This window comes from Nuphar pumila, chromosome 10 (genome assembly GCF_984573655.1).
Source record: "Nuphar pumila chromosome 10, dmNupPumi1.hap1.1, whole genome shotgun sequence".
NCBI classification, from domain to species: domain Eukaryota; kingdom Viridiplantae; phylum Streptophyta; class Magnoliopsida; order Nymphaeales; family Nymphaeaceae; genus Nuphar; species Nuphar pumila.
In genome coordinates, this window is record NC_143258.1 from 77,026,070 (window position 1) to 77,050,862 (window position 24,793).

The following is a 24,793-nucleotide window of genomic DNA, read 5'->3' on the forward strand; positions in this document are numbered from 1 at the left end:
TGTCAATATAGCATGAAGGGAAACCATTTTCAGTCATTATAATGTTAAACCTATCATGCCAAGCTTTGGGAGCTTGAAGACAAAAATTTTTATTTTAGGAATTTTCATACCAGGTGGAGCATCCATGTAGACTTCTTCATTAAGATCCCCATTTAAAAAGACATTTTTGACATCTATTTGGTAAATATTTCATTTTCTAATGAAAGCAATGGTGATGAGACATCTGACTGTAACCATACGAGCTACTAGAGCAAATGTCTCTTTATAGTTAATCCTGTGTTCTTGATTATACCCTTTAGCTACTAGACGAGCTTTATAGCTCTCAAGAGATCCATCACTCTTGGTTTTGACTTTGAACACCCATCAACATCCTATAGTTTTCTTTCCACTGAGAAGCGTTTGAAATTCCAAGTGCTGGCTTTCCTAAGCGCTTTGAGTTCACTTTCCATGACTTCTCTCCATTCAATAAATTGTTTGGCATCTTCAAAAATTTTTGATTCAAAATATGAGTGAATGACACTTAAGGAAGCCTGCTATTTAGTAGAGAAAGAATAAAAGAAACGAATCTAGAGGTAGTTTTTCTAGTTCTTTCGGTTCTTCTAGGTTTTGAATCATGTGTGGAAATAGATTCGCTAGGTTCACTATATCGCTCAATAGTACTTCTAAAGGCCTGTCTATCTCTATGAGTATAAGTGATAGGGTCCCTAGATATATTTTCTTCTTGAGTGGTAGTAGGGTTAGAATTATTGTTGATTTCAGCCACTTCATTGTCACTATTATATGTTGATTCATCATCACTAGAGATATCATCTTTAGATAATAGATAAAAAAAGAAAGGAATAGTCAACATTTTCTAAATGAGATTCATTCTTTTTAAAACCACTATCATTTTGCCAAAAACGTTACATTCCTTGAGACATATAACTTATCATTCTTAGTATCATAACATCGAAACTCTTTTTGGGTTTCAGAATAGACAAGAAAAGCACAAAGAATGACTTTTGGTGAGAGTTTATCAATTTTATCTATAAGGACAACGACTTACAACAAAAAACTCTTAATCTATTATAATCGGGTTCTTTTTCATATAGAGCCCCAAATGGAGAAATTTTATCTAAATTTTTGGATGGAAGACGATTAATAAGATAAATGGAACCAAGAACCGCCTCGACCCAATATTTTTTTGGAATACTTTGAGAAATAAGAAGGGTTCTCGTGGTTTCAATGATATGCCTATGCTTCCTTTCGGCCAAACCATTTTGTTGTGGGGTCTTAGAATACGATCTTTGATGGACAACACTATAGTCTTCAAGATATTTTTTAAATTCATTAGAAAGATATTCACCTCCAGAATCGGTCATAAATATCTTTAAATTACTATTAAATTGATTTTTGATCATCATATGATATGATTTAAAACATGAACAAACTTCATGCTTATGTTTGAGAAAATAAATTCAACAATATCGTGAAAAATCTTTCACAAAAATCACATAATAGGCAAAACCACCCTTAGATATAACGGGTGCCGGCCCCCAAACATCCGAATGAACAATTTCAAAGGGTTTAGTGGTAAACATAGATCTTTGTTCAAAAGGCATACTTCTCATTTTTTCAAGAATGCAATCATTACAAGAGAAAGTATTTTTACAAAGATTTTTAGTAAAGTTCAAATAGGACAACTTGGTGATATTGGGATGACCAAGTCTTTTGTGCTAAACATTTATGTCTTTATGTTGGGCCACATTACAAAAAGGGGTTTTTGGAATTTGAAGAGAGTCCACATAATATAAGTCTCCCTTCCTAGAGCCTTCCTCAATCAACCTCTCGGACCAGTGATCTTGTATTAAATATTTATTAGATGAGAATTGAATGTCGCACCCAAGGTCTGAGAGTTGAGAGACAGAAAGTAAGTTCAAATTCAATTTTGGTATTAATTTTTGGAATAAAGAAGTTCTGGGTTTTAAAATTTCCAATTCTCTTAATTTCAAGAGAAGTGCCATCTGCGGTTGAAACAAAAGATGGTGACGAACTTTCAAAGTATTCAGAAAGAGAGGAAATGCTTGGAGACATATGAAATGAAACACCGAAATCTAAAAGCCAAGAAGTTTTACTTGGAGGGGACGGAGTAGACACGACGACACCGGAAATAGCTCCCTTAAGAAGAGGTTGAAGAGCGTCCACAATTTGATTTAGAGATAGAACTCCATTTGTAGATTCCTCTTTTTGTGTTGAGATGTGGTGGCCATTGCTAGTAATTTCTTTCACTTAGGACAAATCAGTTTGATATGACCCGGTTCTTTGTAAAAGTGACACACAACTTTGCTATAGTCCCTTCTTCCGCCTTGACCACTTTGATTTTGGTTTTTAAAATGAGAAGGTTTATATGTCCTTAAGTTGTTTTCGGGCCTAGAAACGACATTAGCTCCATCACACTCATCTTGATTTGTGGGCATTGCAAGAACACTTGGATTTTGCTTGCTAATGCCCATACGAGTTTCCTCTATACTTAATTTAGTAATGACGTCTTCAAGAGAGGGAGAAGTGAAGGAGGATAGGAGAGAAGATCTAATTTGCTCAAACTCTGGCCTTAGCCCATTCAAAAAGTTGAAAAACGATATTCTTCAAGTTGCTTATGACGAATTTCTATGGCTTCTCCACTCCACTTAGGTTCGAGCATAGCAAGCTCATCCCAAATGCAAGAAAGTTCGACAAAATATTTTCTTATAGTCATCTCTCCTTAAAGAAGGGTTAGCACTCGCTTTTGGAGGTAATACTTATGGAACAAGTCTATAGAAGTGTACATCTTCTCAAGGTACTCCCATGCTTGAGAAGCCTTTTTAAACTTTATGATATTGACGTTGATTCTAGTATCAACGAATGATAAAATCTATGACAAAATCTTGAAGTTCTTCATATCCCACTCCTCATGTTTTTTGCTATATTCTTCAAGAGCCTTCGTTCTTTCGTCTCCCTTAAGAATTTTGATTTCTCCTCTTTCAACCAAAGTAATTTTTGGCTCTGGTTTCAGAATCGAGTCTTGAACATAACCTCAAAGCCCTTTTCCTTTAATATGGGCTTCCATATTTCTGGCCCATATGTGATAATTGGAGCCATTGATCTTAAAGCCAAGAGAGAAATGAAAGTCTTTTTCACCCATTAGAGAGATAAGACGAAGAAAAAGAATACATACCAAAAACAAATTTTAACTCTTGTTGAGGTAATCTTCTAAAATATTTGATGAAGAGAAGTCTTCACGCTAATCACAAAAAAATTGAAGGCACGTTTTTTGAGGCATTCAATATTGTGAAGAATTACAAGATTTTCTTTCCCTAGCAACCTTGCTCTGATACCATGTGAAAATCTCTATAAAAAGAGATTTTGTGTATAAACACAATGCAAGAAATACGAAGTATGCACAAAGGCACAAAGAACTCTCATAAGTGCACAAATGCACGGATACAAATGCACAAGAGCATAAAAAATCAACTTCAATATATTGGGTCTCAAGAGGGGCTTTACAAAAGCATTGGATTACAAGGGGGTAACACCCCATATTTATAATACAAGGAAGAGAGGGAATGAGGGAGTCGTTGGGCTCCCAACAACTCTAAATAGAGCCGTTAGGGGTCCAACGACTCTCTCTTACTTTATGCTTTTTGACTTTGGTCAAAAAGCATAAACCCTAATATGTCCAAAAAATAAACTAAAGGGTAAAAAGCAAAAGAAACCTAACTTAGTTAAATAAACTAACCTAATCCTAACTAAACTAAAACTAAACTAAAACTATGAGATTACATATTAAATTATGTTACATTGTTTAACAAAAGGGTGCTGCTATTACGCGAAGGTTACAACCGAACCTCGGAGGGAACCACGATTTGGGAGGAGATCGACCCATCGTCCCACCCAAAACGCCTCTTCGATCACGTATACAAGGGAGTCATCGCCCCAGGCGAAGGTAGGTTCACTATGGCCTTGTTGTGTGCTTTGTTCCAAGCCTGTCGTGGTATGCATCACAGACACAAATAAAAAAAAATTAAAAAAAATGAATGTAATATGATTTGGTTGATTTGAAAAACCAAACAGGTCATTACCAAATTTTTTTTTGGTATGACTGGTTCAGGGTTGGAACATGGTTGTCAAACAAGTCTGGGAGTTTCTTCTCTGGATTATGTCTACAAGCCTGTTATATCGGTTTTGAATAACTATGTTATTCAACCGTCGTATATTATCCGATCACTTGGATTTTGGTTGGATATTTGATTTATTAGTTAGGATAAGGAAAATTTCTGTTAATAAAATTTGATAATCTCTGTTATGAATCAACATTCATTTATTTTGTTGAACTTTGGTTGGAGTCTTGATCACCATTTGCAATATCTTTTTCATTCATTTCTAACTTTTCATTCCTGTTAGTAATGTCTGATAATTCCTTTTATGAATCAACCTTCATTTACCTTGTCGAACTCTGGCATGAGTTCTTGATTGCCACTTGTAATTGCAGGTCGTACTAACTTTTCGTTTCTCAATCTCTTGCGATGTTTTGAGGAATCAGTAACATGAGAAAACAAAATGAAATTAATGCCATATTTGGTCACAGTCAGCATTGGTTCTTGCTTACGTTATTTAAGTGAAGTTTAGATATGCAAACTTGATACCTGCTGTGGTTATTGAGTTTTTAATATGACATCATACCTGCTGTGCTAAATTCAAGCACATAAATTTGTTTAGAATTTACTGTGTGTGCTGAATTCAAGCACACAAAAACTCGTTTAGAATTTACTGTGTGCTGAATTCAAGCACATAGGGACTTGTTTAAAATTTACTGAGTGTGTGCTGAATTCAAGCACACAGAAACTTGTTTAGAATTTACTGTGTGTGCTGAATTCAAGCACACGGGGGCTTATTTAAAATTTACTCTGTGTGTGCTGAATTCAAGCACACAAAAACTTGTTTAGAATTTACTGTATGCTGAATTCAAGCATACAGAGAGTTGTTTAAAATTTACTGTGTGTGCTGAATTCAAGCACACAGAAACTTGTTTAGAATTTACTGTGTGCTGAATTCAAGCACACATGGACTTGTTTAAAATTTACTGTGTGTGTTGCATTCAGATACATAGAAATTTGACTTTAATTGATTATAAGTGTGCTGAATTCAGTCACATAGAAACTGGTTTTTAACTGACTGAGTGTATTCAGGCACACAAGTAAAACTTGTTTTTAACTATATATGTGCATGCTGAATCTAGATACACAATAAACTTATTTAAGCCTTGCCACTATGCTAGATTCAAGTACACAGTAAAAAGTAAAATTATATATATTCTTTTTGTACCTATGCTTGTACTGAATGCAGGTATGCAGTGAATTTGTTTCATGTACCTATGATTTGATTGAATTAAGGTGCACAAAAAATCAAATTTTAAGTACCTATAATTGGGCGGGTGTTTGAGTATCATGTAAAGTTCCAAAATAAGAGTTTTCGGCATGAATTGTTTCGGATTAAATGCACATGATGCTATGCTTATGAGATAATGCATATGATGCATAAGTAGCATGTGATTACTATGCACCCAATGTTATTAATGCTTGTAATGCTAGGATATGCGGCTTATGGATATGTTATTCTTACAATGGTACGTGTATGATGTGAAACATGTCTAGGATACTTGCATATAAATGATTGATGCATGTTAATATTATGTGTGCTATGCAAGTGATGTGCGCATTATGTTAGTAACAATGGATGCCTGCTATTCATAATTGCAACATTGCAATGACATGATAATTATGCATAACATTTGGATTGGTTTATATACTTGTGGCTACAAAAGACTGGTGCACACACAGGTTTTGGCTTGTGAGTGAGTGTAGGGTCAAAGGTACCAATGTGGTGCTCTATGTGCACAAGTTGTGATGTGACAGTGTTGTATGACTTATATGGTATATATGTACAAGTGATTGCCTGTGATTGGGCATGAGTCTAAAATGGACTAGTGGGGTACCATAATGACACTACCTTATAAAATTTAGGTACTTTCGCACATAATTTGTGATATTGCCTGACTGGTTTAAAGACACTGAGACACTTGTTGCTCGAATGGTTTAAAGGTACCGGAGCACACTGAGTGAGTTTACCTAAATAAATAGAAACTTGACGTCCTACCTAGGGTGAAAATCTTTTGGCTCATGCCACTACGACAGTGTGGTTCGTTGCCTATGTGGGTACTTGGACCATTGAGCCATTGAGTGCAATACTTGTTGGGCACCTGCGGGATCAGGTAATAAAACCCCTGATAATGAAATTAATAAAATAAATAACCCATTCAGACTTGGGCTTACATTGGAGAGGGCAAGTGGTACAAAACTCCGAGGACAACTGTGTTATCATGCTTCGAGTGACAATGACTCGTTGGTCCTCAGTTCTCGGAGTTAGGGGTCAGACTACAAATTTGTCCTAGGTGGTTGATCCAAATTCTTATGTAGAAATTAGGGATGCATCTTATTTTGTTTGGCCTTTGGGAGTTTCTCTCGGTTATTATACTGTTCATTTTGGATTTCAGTTTCAGTTAGTCATTCGAGCTAAGAAAATAAATAGCATAATAAACCTTTGAGTGATCTCTTCTGTTACGGTTGCCTTGGTCTACGAGTATCCAGGATAATAAATAGAGAAATACAATTATTACATTTTGTGCATTTTATTTCATGTGGAACTTGTGTTGTACTGTGCCAAAAAATACTATTGATGATCTGTGATTATTTATGTGTCTTGATTGTGATCTATGAAATTAATTGTCTCATGTGATATTCATCTAGTCATGTTATGATATGAAATTGTCTTACATATGTTGATATACATAGAATTGTACATTCTTGGTACTTTGTAGACATGCATAGACATGGTGATCTTACTGTTTAGACTAGTTGTAGTCTGACTCTACTATTTAAACATTTCAGGTGAGGAATAGATGATGTAGAGCGGTTGCGGGATGCTGTAGGATCTTTGATACATGAATTTTTGATATTCTCGGGACAACTTCTAGATAATTTAATTAATTCTATTTAAACTCTTGTAATGAGCATATAATTTTGTCTGATGTTGGACTTTATTAAATATGTGGAATGATATCTTTGTTATGAATGCCTGAGACGTGCTTGAGACGTTTGACCCAAAGCAAACTTGCAATTTCTGCTGAGTTTCAAAAAAAAAATGTCACAAATTTGTGTTAAAGTTCCAGGGCGTTACAAAAGGTCAATAGCATACACAACGTAAATACTTTTTCCTTTTTTTTCCTAGATAGTTTTGTCATGAGCTGTACTGTTCATTCTTTAGGCTATAATCAGTGGTTATGCTTTGACATGTGTCAGATTGCAGAGACCCGAGTATTTTGACTAGTGAATCCCTAAGGGATGTTCAAATGCTGGACTGGAGGCCAAAATTATCTTCCACAAGATCATTTAATATGATTGTAAGTATGATTCCTGATATATTTCATTAGTGTATATTGACTTTGCTTTCTCATTTCAGGGGTGGCGTACACGCCTCTAAGTTCTGGAGTAGCCTCTTCCTTGGGTACTCCTACTAGAGGCTCTGGGGTTTGGTGGCAATTGGTGGATTTTCTTCAAAGTCCTGATTGTGAAATGGTCACGTTATTATCTTGGAGTCCTCATGGATGATATCACTTGCTTTTTAATTTGAATCATAGTTACCGATATCGATGATATTTTGACAATATTGAGAGAAGTTCCAATATTTTAAGGTAACCAATAATATCAGGAGAATCTTTCGATATTTTAAAAAATCTCTGAAATGAAATCTTGTTTTTATATATATTTTAAGTTCAGTTTTTCTATTTTTTTGTTTCTTTTGTATTTTAAAACTGTCTTTTTAATATTTTGTAAGAAAATAATAGAAAAACTATTCTTTCTTGCTATTATTTACATTTTTTCAAAATTTTAAGCTTTCTAGATTTTCCACCTTTTGAAAATATCTCTGAGAAAAACCCTTGCTGAGAATTACCTTGAATGATATAGGTGACTTGTTTAAATTGTTTATGTTTGCTATCTTCCAATTTTCATTAGGTAGGGAAAGTTGGTTCTTCTCATCTAGTGATGAGTGTATAATGCTTTATTTGTTCTTCTCAACTGGTGACAGATGTATAATGCTTTGAGTTAAAATTTGCAGTTTGTTTGTTCATTTAAGGCCCTTCTATCACTGATCTTTTAAAGTGCAACATACTTTGTGCTATCACCTTCTCTTCATGTTGGCTGATGTAGTGGTGGTTTTCTAATTAGAGATGAGGTTGTCACTGTAAACTAATTGTAATAGCTGGTGGATGACGGGCGCAGATCAGGTCATGCTGAACATGAGCGTTTTTGCTCATGCGGACATGGTGGTCGTCTGTTTGCATTTTGGATGAATGCCACGTGGTTTTGTTGACTTTTGAGCTTTTTAAAATGCAAATCGGACGGCCATGATGTCAGCATGAGAAAAAACGCTCATGTTCAGCATGACCTGATCCGCTTCCGTGGATGACCCATTCACTTTCTTTTCTAATTTACAATTTTTTTTTCTGAAATACTGCAAAATGCATTGAAACTGATTAGGGGAGGAAGGGGACTGGCAAATCTTTTTGTTTGTTATTGGAGAGTGTTGTTTTTAAACATGCATGGTTATGGTTCTTAAGTCCCACTAAGTCTAAATTTATCACCTAAATCTAGGGTTATGGTGATTTAATGTTGGGCAGTTCCTTCCATGGAATCAGACCTGAGACCTGTGGGTTTGACCCTTGTGAGAACTTCTATGAAAAGTACTTAAGAAAATGACTAGTTGTAAACATGTTTTAACAGAGTCGATGCATTCTTTTAGTTTTGAAAGTTTCATTCCAGAAATATGTTTGAAAGGAGTTTGCTGACCATGTCTATCCTAATTTATATATATGTCTATATGATGGTTGTCATTCCCTCCCCTTAAAATATTAGCAAAAAAAGGAAAGGAGTGTCTGCCTCATCAATAGTGCACAATGGGCATGTAAATGTTTCAAATTAGCATTTTCTTGTTCTTTACTAACCTTTTTTGTCTATTCTGTAGTTTTGTATATTTCAAGGTCAAACTCTTCTTATTCTAGATCCTTTTTTCTCCCTTCCAATAAGATGGAGAAGCCTTTTATGTATAGCCTTAACTCACTCTCAAAATGATGGAAACACTTGAATGTTTCTTGACATTAAACTAACAACATTCATTGAATGAAAAGCCTATGATTGCTTATATAATTTAAAATGATTGGTTACTGGGGTTGGTTTTCCTTGACATCTCTGCACAAATTTGGTGTCTGTCTGCATAAATCAGTAAGCTCATCGACATTGTAAGATTCAGCTGGGGTTAATTTTTGAACCTTATAAAAACCTATTCATGCATCAAAATCAAATCATCCAGGTGTCAATCTCTAGTAAATCAATCATGCTGAACACATCTGGAAGGTCATAATTTTGAAAAAAAAAACACTTAAAATTGATGGTCCCAAGCAATGCAGTCGGGTAGCTTCCCACTCCTCTCTCTCTCTATCCATCTATCTATCTATCTATATATATATTAGAATGTAGGTGCTTGAACATTAGGTGCTTGCAATATGTGCTTGATGGGTTTTTCTGCTCTTTGGGTGTATTTTTTGCAGTTTTGACCCCATAAATGTGTTGGGCATGGTTAATTTACGAGGAATCCACACCTGGATTATGTGTTTTCAATAAAAAAAATGATATTTGGAGACTAAAAAAATTTCAAAGATTTTAGACCGTTGATTTTTCAAACCTTATAAAAACCCACTCGTGTGTCTGAATAGAGCGGATCCCTATAAAATCAATTTCATAGATCACATTTGTACGTTCAGAATTTAAAAATAAAACAAAACAACTTAAACCCATCGACCACGGATTGCAAGCGCCTAATGTTCAAGCACCTACACTCTAACACACACACATCTATCTATCTATCTATTTATATATATATATATATATAGTAGCTGCTAACCATCAGCAAACTCCGCTTTCAAAGGTTTTTTTTTTCTTGTTTTCCTTAAATCACATTTTATTGAAGAATCTACTATTGGACGCTTCTCCTCACTCTCAAATAAATAATCCTCATTGTTATATTTATTTGAACATTATTCAGGCTATGGAATTTGTATCTCGTTGTTTGGCGCGTCCGCGTCCAAGTCAGGAAACAAAACATACTAAAACCAGTTTACAACTTGTGGGGGTTATCTTTCTCCTCAAAAAAAAAAAAAATCTTGTGTGGCCCACATCTCAACTGGGCACATGTCATGAATGGAGAAGGGACGGCACACTTTTTTGTGCAATGACATTTCACTGGACCCTTGCTTGGTATTAACATATGCTTTACGTGTAAACTTTTTTTCGGATGTTATTTACGTGTAAACTTAAACCCATTGAACAATGAAAAAGAGATTAGCACTAAAAAAAATTAGCTTCCAACGAAGGCAACAAAAAAAATAGAAAAAGAAAAACTGTTTTTTTTGTGAAAGGGAGAATGAAACATTTATCAAGAATCAGGTCAAGAGATTTCACCAATAGTGCAGAACAATAGAGCAAAGAAAAAGAAAAGCTTTTATTATACATTTTCATGCTTATATCCATAGGCAAGTAACTATGTATCTTATAATCTTGAAAAGATAGGACTTCTTGGTGTGTCGTATCTGGAAGGATGAACCTCCTCAATATTTCCTTTTGCATCTGAAATGCAATCATTGATCTTGTTCTGCTAGGGGTCTGCTTAACACCAACTTGTTTATCAAATAAAAGAAAACATGCTTATATGTGAGCAACGTATAAGCGGCTGCACATATGTTGTCAAAAGGGAATACTTTCCATGAGCTGATTTCTTAAGTGCTCTTCAATGATCATTAGACGATGGTCCTTATCATTCTGATACATGATTTCACAAATTCGACCAGCATTAAGGGCCAGCTTGATGAAGGCACTGGGGAACACATCTCGTCGTAGGCTCTCCTGATTGAGCTTCCTCCATGTGTTGTCAATCAATTCCAAAGTTTCCTTCCGTGCACATGCTTCTGAAGCCCCATGCTCTTTCATGTAGCATTCTACGTATGAAGCATCATATCCCCGTTCCCTTTCACCCTTGAAATATAACAAGCTTTTAAAGAGAGAGAGAGAGAGAGAGATGACGCCCTCTCAAAAGTGTAAAAGAGAACGATTAAAGGAGACCAAGTACTTGGCTGAGTACCTCAGCCCAATCGCTGGCGACTGTCCCAAAACCTCTCTACTTTTAGAATGGCCATGGTCACAAATATTGTCGCGATATTTTTAAGTGATATTAAGAAAATGTTTTATTCTCGATAATATATATAATGAGATTTTCTAAATTTTGCTTAATTTGAAAATATAGCAAACTATTGTGATTATATTTCAAAATCGCGCAGTCGCACTATTTCAAAAAGCTATGCTGGTACCAATGTGGGACACCACTGGCAGGAGCAGTTATTGCATGCAAGGGCGGGCAACCGGCCCGGCAGCCTGATGGGCCAAGCCAAGCTGGCTCGCCAAGGGCCGGGTTTGGGCTATGATTTGTTAATATATGTGTGGAAGTGCAAAATAACTTTTTTTTTTTTATATCATGTTTTTATTTATTCAGACTTTCTTAAAAAAATTCTGAGTAAAATTTTCAAAATGATCCCGAGATTTCCTCTTGATAGAAAATTCTCGAAAACTATATTTGTGACTATGAGAATGGCGGAGGGGCATGGCTTATCAGTGATTGGACGGGCCACCTTGCAAAGCACTGGATCTTTCGTTGAAAAAGATGGAGCAAGTTTCGTCTCACCTTGGAGGTTCCAAGATCGTCCCAGAATCGGAAGAGGGCTGCTGGAAGCATAACGAGGCTTGGATAATTTCTGATGATGTTTCGCATCTCCACTTTCATTTTCTGTCCCATTAAACAGTATCCATGCACTAAAAACACATGAAACCCGGTGCTGACTGTTGCAATTCTAAGGTACTCCTTTGTCTTGGGCACATGTTTGGAATAGCCCCACCTTGCCTCAACCAACACTGCTTTGACAAGAGATGCCCACTGGAATTCAAAAGTTGGAATCTTTCATTAGACCCCATTCTTTACGAGGAGTTGTGCAAGTTTGAACAATTGTGTTGAGAAGCAGATTTTAGTAGAACAAAAGAACAAATAAAATGTCAAGGCATACTCTTTGCCTTCAAACTCTTGATAAGTTCCAACAAGATCTTTTCCTGTCACTTGTATATAAGAGTGTCAACTGATAGGACCCTTCATTTGACCCATAAAGATCCACACTTGGATTCGACTTGAGGTGCTCCACATCAGGGCCGGTCCAACCAGATCATCCATACGAAAGATCCAACCAGATCAGCCATAAGAAAGATCACGCTTGGGTCCTACAAGAATTACATAAGCTAGATCCAAGCCATACCAAATAAGATTGATAGTATTTATTATTATTATTATTATTATTATTATTATTATTATTATTATGGTTCTTAATTGGAACTCAAGTTAGCAATGGAATCTCATAAAGCATATGTAAGGATCTATGAACCCGTTGTTCACAGATGAAGATTGAGAAATGAGCAGAGAGGTAAAATTTGTAACAGACCTTCTTCAGGGGAGATATCTCACATGTGTTTTTGGGGTTGATTTTTCTCGAGTGATAACCTCTCCTTTAACTAAGGAGAGTTGCTGGTGTCTATCGCACCCTTGGGTAGCCGTTACCCAGCAAAAAGAGTTCTACTAATTTTTTCTCTAAAGAGATAAAATCGATAATTGACTCGCATAATGTGTATCCAAATGAAGCACATTCAAATGTGCCTCATTTGCATAGACCTCACTACTGGACGGTTCATGCGTTGGAGAGAGAGTGAGCCCACCTCTCTCCTCAAAGCATGAACCCATGTGTGAACATGGTCATGTATGACCAACATCTCTCACTTGGCCATGTGAATATAATCACAATGCAGGATTTTGCCTCCCATTATTAGAGTATTTCACTCGCATTAATGTTCCTGGAATGAGTTATATTTTTTATTACTCATCCAACCATATGTCTTATCAGACATATCTTAATCCCATACAGGATACATGTTTTGAGAACATTTTCTTCGATATACCCTTTGTTAAAAGATCAACAATCATATCAGATGTAGGTAAGTAACTGACTTTGATTTCATTCATTTCAATCATATTATAAATATAATGATATTTTACCATTATATGTTTACTTTTAGAATTGTTCGCTTTACTCTTCATAAGAGAGATGAAAACTTGGTTATCACAATAAATTTGAATTGAGCCGTTAGTTATATCCTTTTTCAAATTATTAATGAAATGACTTATCCAAACGACAAATGTGGCAGTAGTATTGCATGTAATATATTATGCTTTTTAATTATGTTGAGTTACACAACCTTGTTTCTTACATGACCAGGAAACTGCTCATCCTTCGAGGAGAAAAATAAATTCAGAAGTGGATTTACTATCATCTCTGCTGCATGCAAAGTCAGCATCAGAATATCCAGTCAATTCTAAAGAATAATCTTGAAAACATAATTTTAAGTTTATAGTCCCTTTTAAATATCAAAATATTCTTTTCACTACTTATTAGTTAGGCCAACTAGGATTACTTTAGTAGCGACTAACAAGGCCAACAACAAAGTTGATATCAAGCCTTGTGCATAGCATAACATACATCAAACTTCCAACAGCTCGTGTATAAGGGACATTTAGTCTTTCTTGTTCATCACCAATACTATCATTCTTGCTCAATTTGATACACTTTACCACATGTGTTCTAACAGGCTTGCAATCAATCATTCTAAATTTCTTGAGTATATGATTTATATATCTTTTTTGACTCAAATTTAAAAGTTTAGAATTTCTATCTCAAGTGATTTTAATTCCAAGAACATAGGAAGCCTCTTCCATGTCTTTTATCTAGAATTGAGAATTTAACCATGACTTAGTTTTGATAATCATATCATTGTCGTTTTCAGTCAAAAGAATATCATCCACATATAGTGAGAGGATAGCAAATTGGCTCCCACCTTTTCAGATATAAATACAGTGGTCAAATTTATTTGCCACAAATCTTAATAAAATAATTGCCTTATGAAACTTTAAGTACCACTAACGTGGTGATTGCTTGAGTTCGTATATAGATTTTTTTAACCTATATACTTTGTTTTCTTAGCATTTAATAATATAGCCTTTAAGTTGTTCTATGAAAATGGTTTCCTTAAGCTCAACATTTAGAAATACGATTTTAACATTCATTTGATGTAGATCTAGATCATAATGAGCTACAATATCGAGAATTATCCTTGTTGAGGCAATTTTTGTAACAGGTGAATATGTATCAATATAGTCTAACCCTTGTTTCTAAGAAAAACTTTAGCTACCAACATAGCTTTAAATTTATCAATACTATCATCAGATTTGAATTTTTTCTTTAAAATCTATTTGCATCCAATGACTTTTCTTTTCTCAGGTAAATCAGTTAATTCCCAGACTTAGATTTTTTCAATTGACTAAATTTTTTCATCCATGACTTTTACCCAATTTGTTGACTCATATGAATTTATTGCCTCATTATATGACAAGTTATCTTTCATGTCATCAAAGGTTTAAGGCGTAACACAATTTCTCTGATAAGTAGACATAATAATCATCCAAATATGATGGAGAAGCTCTAGACCTCTTGTGAAAAACTTGAGTCTAATGAGAAGAAGACAGAGAACTAGTAGATGGTTCATCATTACTTAAACATTCTTGAGAGTCATCATAGTCATAATATAAATCAAGAGGATAATCTCCATTTATTTCAGGAATAATTGGATCCACATTTTGATTTTCCAAGAATACAATATCTCTACTTTCAATTAAACCCTTATATGGATGATAAAATCTATAACCTTTAGTTCATTTGTGATATCCAATAAAGATACACCTTATAGATCTTGTATCGAGTTTATCTCTTGATCGCTCTATGACCTTTATATGAGCTACTGAATCTCATTTGCGAATGTGACTTATGTTAAGTTTTTTTTTCAATCCATAATTTCTAAGGGGTAGAGACAATAACCTTACAAGAAACCACATTTAAAACATGTTGCTGTATGTATTGCTTCCTCTAAAAATACTTTAGGTAATGAAGCATTAGATAACATACATCTAACCATGTCAAGAAAGGTCCTATTGTATCTTTTAGCCACACCATTTTGTTGTAGTTTGACGTTTGATCCCATTATTCTTATAATATTCAAAAAAATTATTTGAGGTATATTTTCCTCCTCGATCGGACCATAAAACTTTAATCTTTCTACCAAGTTGTGTTTCGACTTTTTGACAATATTCTTTAATTTTTTCTAATGCTTCTTACTTATATATTATAAGATATACACAGCTATATCTTGAATAGTTATTAATAAAAGATATAAAATATTGCATTCCTTTATGAGTTGGAGTCTTGAAGGGACCACAAATATGAGTGTGGATGATTTCTAATAATTCAAATGCTCTAATTACATTACTTAAACATAGTTTTTTTTGTCAGTTTACCATAAATACAAGGTTCATATCTATAAAAGAAAGCTTCATCAAAGTCAGGTATTAAATTTAATTCAACAAGTTTCTTCATTTTTTAAATTAATATGTTCGAGTCTTTGGTGCCATACATTCACATTCACATTAAGGACATTATCAATGTAAGCAAAAATAAATGAAATTTTATTCATCCTAGAGTCTGAAATTTTAAACAAATCACGTTGTTTATTAAAAAACCCATCAAACATAACCCGACCATGTTTTTTTATAATAACCTTTTATGGTAAAAACCTAACTTCAAAACCCTTAGCAACCAATGCGGGTACATACACTAGGTTTCATCTCATGAACGATACAAACAAAACATTTGATAACATAACATTATTCCTTAAAGTTTCAACACAATAAGTCCCAACACCCATAACTTCAGAGTAGGTGTTGTTCCCCATGTACACTCGATATTCTCCGAGTTTATACTCGATCATGTCCAACATTCCTTCCTTGCTCTTGGCTATATGTCGTGTCGCCCCACAGTCCAACCACCATCCAGAAAGTGCCTGGTCCATATATGAGCATTTCGACATCACGTAGATTATATCATGTCTCTCTTTTTTGTTTGTCATTTTTCTTGTTCCTACTATTGTTGTTGTTTGTCCGACTCCAGCAATCTTTCTTGAAATATCCAGATTTTTTACACTTAAAATACTTCACTTGGTAGGTGCGGCTTGTGGAATGTTGGACCTTTTTCTTATCAAAATTTTCATTACCTTTAAAAACTTTCTTTTGAAATGTGGGTGCTTGAAAGAACTATGACTATTGTTTGGAGCATCTTTAGCGAAATGCAATTGACTCTTTTTGTCTTGCTGCATATGTTGCTGCTTAATTTTATGTTGATCTGACAACTCTTATAGTGTCAGGTTTTTAGAGTTCAATCTAAGAGCAGTTTGAATAATCTTTCATGAAGATGAGAGACTGTGCAAAATAGTGGATATCTGCATACGATCAGGAATCACATTTCCAACGATTGCCAAGTCTTTTGTCATTACTAACATTTTATTCACGTGATCAATTGCATTGTCATTTTCTTGCATCCTACATGAATTATATTGTTTCAAGAGCAATTAAATGTGAGTTTCTGAGGTAGTATCATATTTCTTTGAAATAACTTCAAACATTGACTTTGCAATAGAATAATCTTCGAACACCCTAATGAGATCGTCATCCATGTAGGTGAGCATGATGGTTTTGGTTAACATGTTATCTTTTTTATATTAAAGATAAACATTTTTATCTGCTTCAGAAGCTTTGTCACCAGAGTCTCTCATTTAAGTAGTCAGGGTATTCTTGATGCCATCTAAGGTCAAAATAAGAGAAATCCTCCTCTTTCAAATATGAAAATTGATTCCATTCAATTTATTAGTTTTGGCTAACTCAGTAGCACAAACCCTACTAGACAATTTTCTGATTCTAATTATTTTATATTGACAAAATATGTCCAACATTCAACAAAAAGATAAATATCATAACATTAGCCATGAACTCACAAAATATCATGTTCACAAATTGTAAATTCATGATATCAAACATATTTGTCATGCAAATAAAAGTAAAATGTGACATACACTCAATTTTCAACTTATTCCAATTAAAAAAAAGTTTTATGAGGTAAACTGCAAACTCTAAGTACTTTTCTATAATTTCAAAAAAGTCAGAGGTTTGTACCAAAAAGTAGAACCCCCAAAAGAAACTAAACAAAACTTTTAAAATTAAAAAAAATTCAAGGGGCTTTTTGAGAATTTTCAAAAAGATAGGAGTCAGTCTCGGGTGAGTACATGTCTCTTTTTAGAATTTATTAGAAAAAGAGGGGCCTGTTTTATAAAACAGAGGGTATAAGCATAAATTTTAAAATTAACAAGGGCAAAAAAGTAAATTTACTAAAGCAAGATATAAGCAAAATTAACAAAAAAGAATAGGGGCAAATTAGTAAATAAACTAGTATTATGAGAAAAGACCAAAGGCAAATCAGTAAATTTGCATGTTTAAGAGTATAAAAGGAACCGAAAGTTTGAGAAACCCTATTCTAGATTTTTTTCTCATTCGTTCTCCTTCTGTGAATTTTTTTTCATTCTTTCCCCTTTTGTGATTTTTTTTCGTTCGTTCCCTTTCTGCAACCATTCTTATTCAACAAGCAGACCGACTGGGCCACCAGAACCTCTCAGCACCACCGATAAGGCAGAGGATATCCACCACCATGTCATCATCATCGAAGGTGGTGGAGCATGGTCACCGACTGTGCCGCTGACGGAGAGAAAAAAAAGTTGATCTTCTTCCTCCTCTCCATTTTTTCATTTTTTTTCCTCAGAGAACAAGGGTCGCCAGTGTCTCGTGACCAAGTGTGTTTTTTTTTTTTAAGAACCGAGTGTTTGATCCCAGTGACCAAGGTCACCAGAATTTGACATCTTCTTGAAGGTAGATGCCCCTGGTGACCCCGATTTGGGTCTGCCTCTTCAAAAGAAATCCTATGAAGGGGTTGTTTTTTTTTTGTTTCTCACGGGGACATCAAAAAAAGTTTCTTTAATTTTTATTTTTTTAGTTTTAGAGGTCACCAAAAACCGACGACCTCCTTATGGCCGGACGTAGACCAAGATTCGAGGTCTGTTTTTTTTTTTTTATAAAAAAATGGAACTCCAAATCGAAAGAGGGGTTTTCCCCAAATCAAAAAATGAAAAGATGGGGTTTCAAAAAAAAAATTCCTTCTTTTTTTTAGGAATAGACCTGATTCAAGGTCTTTTTTCTCCTTCTTAGAGAGGGTTTTGCCTCCTCCCTATTCATTTTTTTTATTACTGTATTTTTTTTATTTAGATTCAAAGATAGAGGTCACCAAAATCCAATGACCTACCAGTTACTGCCTTATTAAAAAATGACCCCTTAATAAAAAAAATGACACCCTTATTCCTTTCTATGTTATATGTATATATTATATATATTTTTATATCTATTCTTTGGTGACTGGATTTCCACTGACTGTGGTTGAAAGTTCGGTGATAGGGGTTGATGGGTCACCGGTTCAGACGTGGTTAGGCCCCTACGATTTAGACAACCCCTACACAAAAAAAGTACTAACCGTGATTGTTGTTTTTTTGTGTCTGTTTTCAGTGAACAACGTTTGCGGCCTCAAGCGGCAATCTAAGACATTGATTGACAATCGACGACTCTGAACAACGAGTTGGGGGCCAAACTGCGCACAACAAGAACCTTCACTGTGATACCACTGTAGGGATCTACGAACCTATTATGCGCAGATGAAGACTGAGAAATGAGCAGAGGTTTATGCGTAACAGGCCTTCTTCAGGGGTATATCTCACTTGTATTTTTTGGGATTGATTTTTTTGAGTGAGAAACTCTCCTTTAATAAAGAAGAATTGCTGATATCTATCGCACTTCTGGGTAGCTGTCACCCAGCAAAAGGAGATCTATCGATTTTTTCTCTAAGGAGAGAAAATCGGTAATTGGCTCACATCATATTTATCCTAATGAAGCACATTCAAATGTGCCTCATTTGGATAGACCCCATTACTGGCTAGTTCATGTGTTTAAGAGAGAGTGGGCACATCTCTCTCCTCAAAGCATGAACCTATGCGTGAACATGAACATTCTTGATCATGTATGACCAACAACGTATCCATCTCTGTATAATATTATAGTCTGACAATATACATCAGACATGAATTCTTCGTTGGCTTTTCTCTCTCTCTCTCTCTCTCTCTCTCTCTCTCTCTCTCTATATATATATATATATATATATATATATATATATATATATATATATATATATATATATATATATATATATACCAAGATTTGTTTAAAAAGAGGGTGCGAATCACGTCTTAGCTACCTCTGCCAGTAACCCATTAGAGGTAGGGATTCAAAGGGTTCGGATTTCCCATCCCAAAATACATTGGGGGATTAGGATTGGTTCGGACCTGAGACATCCAAAATTTGCAAATGCCTTTTCCTGAATCCGACCCTAATGAGTTGGTAGTATCAAGGCACCAGAAATGAATAATGATGTCACAAGGCTCAAGGTAACATTGGGTTTCAAGGTGACGTTTGGGGTTTCAAAGTAATGTTGGGTTTCAAGGTGACATTTAAAGTTTCAAGGGGGCCTCTTTCATTGCTCAAGGTGGCCTTCGTTTTTTACCCATGTAATCAATTCTCTTTCCCTGTACTCTCTTGTTTCACCTATATATATAGGTGAAGTTGCATAATGGAAATTAAGCTTCTGGTGTCTGTGAATGTAGGTCTTATAAGACCTAACCACATAAATACTCTCTTTCTTTTCTTTATCATGTTTGCATGAATGGTGTGCTTTTCAACATGGTATCAGAGCCAGGTTGTTTGGTTCGTGTTTTTTGATCAAGTGATAGCATAGTCAATGGCTGAATCAAGCTCATCGTCTTCCCAATTGTGATCATCGCAAAAAATTTCCTCTCTTGTGGTTTCTCTCTCTTTCTTCTCTTTTTCCTTTCCAGCCTCTATTCCCTCCTTTTTGAAGGGAGAAAAATAGAAGACAGAAAAGAAGAGAGAAGAGAAAAGAAAGAAAGAGAAGAGAAGAGAAGAGAAGAGAAGAGAAGAGAAGAGAAGAGAAGATGAACTCTTTTGCAGGGCCTCACTTGACCTTAATTTGAAAATATTTAGAAAATTACTCGCCTCCATTTTGAAAATATTTGCGGGAAAATGGAGAGACGGGATTCACTCGTCGGTACGAGGTTTGACCGTTCCTGGCGCCTTTACCAGGGGTAATCGAACCAAAGGATCAAATCTCTGCCTTTTGCTTTGCCTAAATATTATCTAAGAATTTATTCTAAAGATCTAAATGCACAAAGAATCATGCTTGTGCAATGCGAGAATGTATGCTATTTTGAAAAAAATGTTTTTTGAAATTTCCAAGTTTTCTGAGGTAGATTTGATAATGGAGGGAAGAAATGGTTTTTGAATGGTAGAATCTAACTTAGAATTTTGAGATAGATCAGAGAAGTTCTAAGTCTTTTGAAGTAATCAGAGTTGAAAGAATAAATCTTGATTTTAAGAAAGAATGATTTGAAACTAAAATGAAAGGAAATGAAATTTCAAAGTTAGAAATGGACTTTGAATTTTAAACTTGGATTTAGGAAAGGAAATGAATATTTGAAATGGATTTTGAATTTCAAATTTGAAATCAGAATGGTCTTGAGAAATCCAAACGGTATAGGAAATAGAAAATGGATTCAGATGAGATCTGAAAATGGAACTTGGATTTAAAATCTAGAATTGGGAATAAAATTGGATTCCGGATCCTAAATAAAATTGGATCCGAAGTCTGAGATCCAAGATAGAGTTGAATTCTGGATCCTAAAATGAAATTGGATCTGAAGTATGAGATCCAAGATAGAGTTGAATTCTGGATCCTAAAATGGATTTTGGATCTGAAGTCTGAGATCGAAGGTGAAGTTGGATTCCGGATCTTCTGAGATCCAAGATGAAGATTATACTTGGAAATCTGGATCCAAGTTGGGATTTTGGATCCAACTTCGGTTTTGGATTCTGAAAATCCAAATGGGACCTTTAACGATGGATCTGGGTTTTGAAAACCCAGATTGAATTAAAATTTTGAGATTCAATCTCAAACTTTGATTGGAAGATAAGAAGATGAGCTTTATTTTGTTTTTGAGAATGAATCAGAAATTTCAAAATTGAACTTGGAAATTGAATTTTGAATTGAATTGGAATTTTGAATATAAAATGATTTTGAAATTCCAAAGTCAAATCAGACTTTGAAATTGAGATAAAATTGGAATTTGAAATAGAAATTTGAAGAAAGATGTTCAAAATCACTTGGATTTTTGAAAAGAATTTTTGAAAATATGATGCAATTCTATCCTAAATGTTGAATGAATTTAAATAACTTTGAAATTGGATTTTGAAAGCCATATTTCATTCTTTACATGAATTGAAATAAGATTGAAAATATAATACATCCTTGACTATGGTCATTGAATGTATTATATAATAATCTATATTTAAATTCAGGTGAAGCATAAAATATATTTTTGTGTTTTTATAGAGTTTAAAATGAAATTAATTCTCAATATACCCTCACTATGACCATTGGTATATATATATTGAATTAATTTTAAATTAAACTCTAATAAAAGAAAAAAATATTTAAGGAAAAATGATGAATTTTGAAAAGGATCCAGTGTGGATCCAGTGTTATTCCATAAAAGTTGAAAATCCTAAGCATTGTCCACATTTTGACTATGGCCATCAATGTGGGTCATTTGCTTAGGATTAATCACCTCGTATTAGAATGGTGCACGTGTCATTCATGTTCCCATTTGTGCATTTTTGGAATAAAAGCGAAAATAATATGAAAGAAGAGAATATACATGCTCATACATTCAAATCTAAGCTATAAATGTGAAATTTAGCGCCTAATTTATTTACAAACTTGGATGGAAATCAAAATTCCTAATTTGTAAAAGAGACCCGTATTTTCTGTATTTTCCCTGCGAAACTGAATTATCATGAAGATACAAAATATACCGAGAAATGGAAAATATCATGACCGATCTAATTATGTATATGTTAATGAAAGGGTGAATGTGTAAGATACTTATGAAATGTTGGGGGATGACATGCATATGTATATGCCTAAATACTATGTTCATGTTAAATGAAGAATGCACAGCTATATCCTAAATGACACACTTATAACAACTGGCAGTTATACATGTATAGCTTGAATAACATGCTTGTGCTATATTGTGAAAATGCTCCTTCATAACAACTGGAAGTATATATACATGTCCTAAGTGACATACTTATGCCAAGATAGATAATGTACCTTCATAATGATATATAAATACATAGTTAGAGCAAAGATACATGAGAAATGAGAGGTCAATGTTTAGCCATACTGAATATTCATACAGGGTGCGGTGTCAAAGCATATGACATGCAAATGACAGGATATAAATCTCAAGTGATATAAAGAAAAAATATACAACATGTTGTGTGAGTCTTAAATGACATACCATGTGTTTACATGACAATATGATGAAAAAAATGTAATATATGGTGTATATATACAGAACTTCACTGTGAAAATTTGGGTGATATGACATATATTTGCATAACAATACGCTAAAAGAAAATGAATGGCCTATATTATGAAGATGTTTGACATACTCAACCAATCAAATACCGAATTCAACCTAAGGAAGGACATGTAATGGATATCACGTATATGTATATATATATATATATATATATATATATATATATATATATATAATGTATAGAGATGTAGTTAAGAGGACAATGACATTATATTTGCAATATAAGGTGAAATGAGACAAAGCAGTGTTATGATAAATGAAGATGGTACGAACCTGCTATGGGTACAATGTTGTACAGGGGTGCAGATGCAAGAGACTATGAAGGGATTGTGAAAGCATTCAAATTTGTCAAACTCACAAACAAGACTCTCTATTGTCTGAGATGCAGCCCTGAATCCAGTTGGCTCTTTAAAATGTCAGCATTCCTTGGAGTTGGTGCCTCCATGTCAGCTCAGTCCTATGAAGAAGGATATAGCAGTTGCAGCATGCATAGCAGTAATAGCTTTTGATCTTTGCCAGCATAACTTTTGAACTAGTTAAAATCATTGAGTGAAACCTTCCTTTTCTTTTTGCAAAAACATGCAAATCTCAAGCCTGCGCTTTCAAGAAGGTGGTGAGAGAGTCTGGCCATATAAATGTTTCATGTGCGGACCCTCAGCCATGAACTCATAACCCAGGATCATTTTAGAGAATTCTTCACAGTATCCGATAAGAGATACAAGAAAAATCTGAGCTCATCCAACAAAGACAAAAATTTGAACAACAACAACATTTTACTCAACTTAGATGTATACTCTCTCACCAACAATTCTGTTTGGAATGTTGTGCCCATGCATTCCTATATGCTCGACCATTTGAAAATAATCCTCCAGAAGTCAGTGGGCTAGCCTATTCAAGCCCAGTATGATCTAGAAATGATGCGTTCCCCAACAGTGTAGTTACACGTGATGTTTCTGTTTCACAATTTCAATTTAAATAACAAGAGATAGTGGTTATCATGTATTCAAAAAATTAGCTGGCAAAAATGGGTACAACAGGGCAGCATCGTGTGGAATGAATTGAAAAAAGAAAATGTAAAAAGTAAACCATTCCTAGGTTACTCAAAACCTCTTGCTTCTAAAATGATACAGAGAAGAAAAAGGGAAATGTCAGATAGTTTTAAATTGCAAAGTGTCCAAACATGAGTCAGATAAAATACGAATTTGGTGCAAAAAAAACTTTTGAGAAACTTTTGGGTGTGTCAGCTGTGAATTACATCAACCATATCACTACCACCTATGGCAGCACATTATACATTAATATAATAAGCAATAGAAATCAGTAACAACAAAATTCTCGTATGAACTATTTCATGAATCAATTCAAAGGATGTCTGCAATTTGACTAGCGATGATGAAGCTTTAAGAGCATCTGTGGCTGCAACCACTGTCTTCCTGCAGGGAAAATGCCGGCCACTGAAGTTGTCTCTGCAATGGCTGTTGTGCCTGAAGTGATTGAAAAACTCACCGTGGAGGTGGCAGCTGTTATGGCTTGCCTTCATTCAAGGTTTTTCCAACAATTGTCTGTTCGGTGAGTGGCCAATACCATAGAAAAGGCTTTTTGCTTCCAGAACTGACTCCTCCCCTGTGTCAACCATTTTTAACAGAATGCCAGACATTTGCCCCTTGTTATTGCTAACAACATACACCACTTCTGTGTTGAAGCATACTGTAACTTCTGGATTATTATAGATTCTGTGAAACATTTTCCATAATCAAACTGTGTAACCTCTAACTTCTTGGCACCAGTAAAAGACCCAATAGCTATATCTTTTATTTCAGAAAAATCATCTAGATTATATCACATAATTCTAGTAACTCAACAGAACACAGAACTACCAAAATGCCAACAAAACAGTGTTTACAGTCTTACAAGCATATCCATCAAATTTGAACATTGTACACAAATGTGTGCAGTTATAGAAAATGTGGTTCGACTTCACCAACCTTGTACGTGAATCCAAAGGCTTTACCACCTTCGACAAA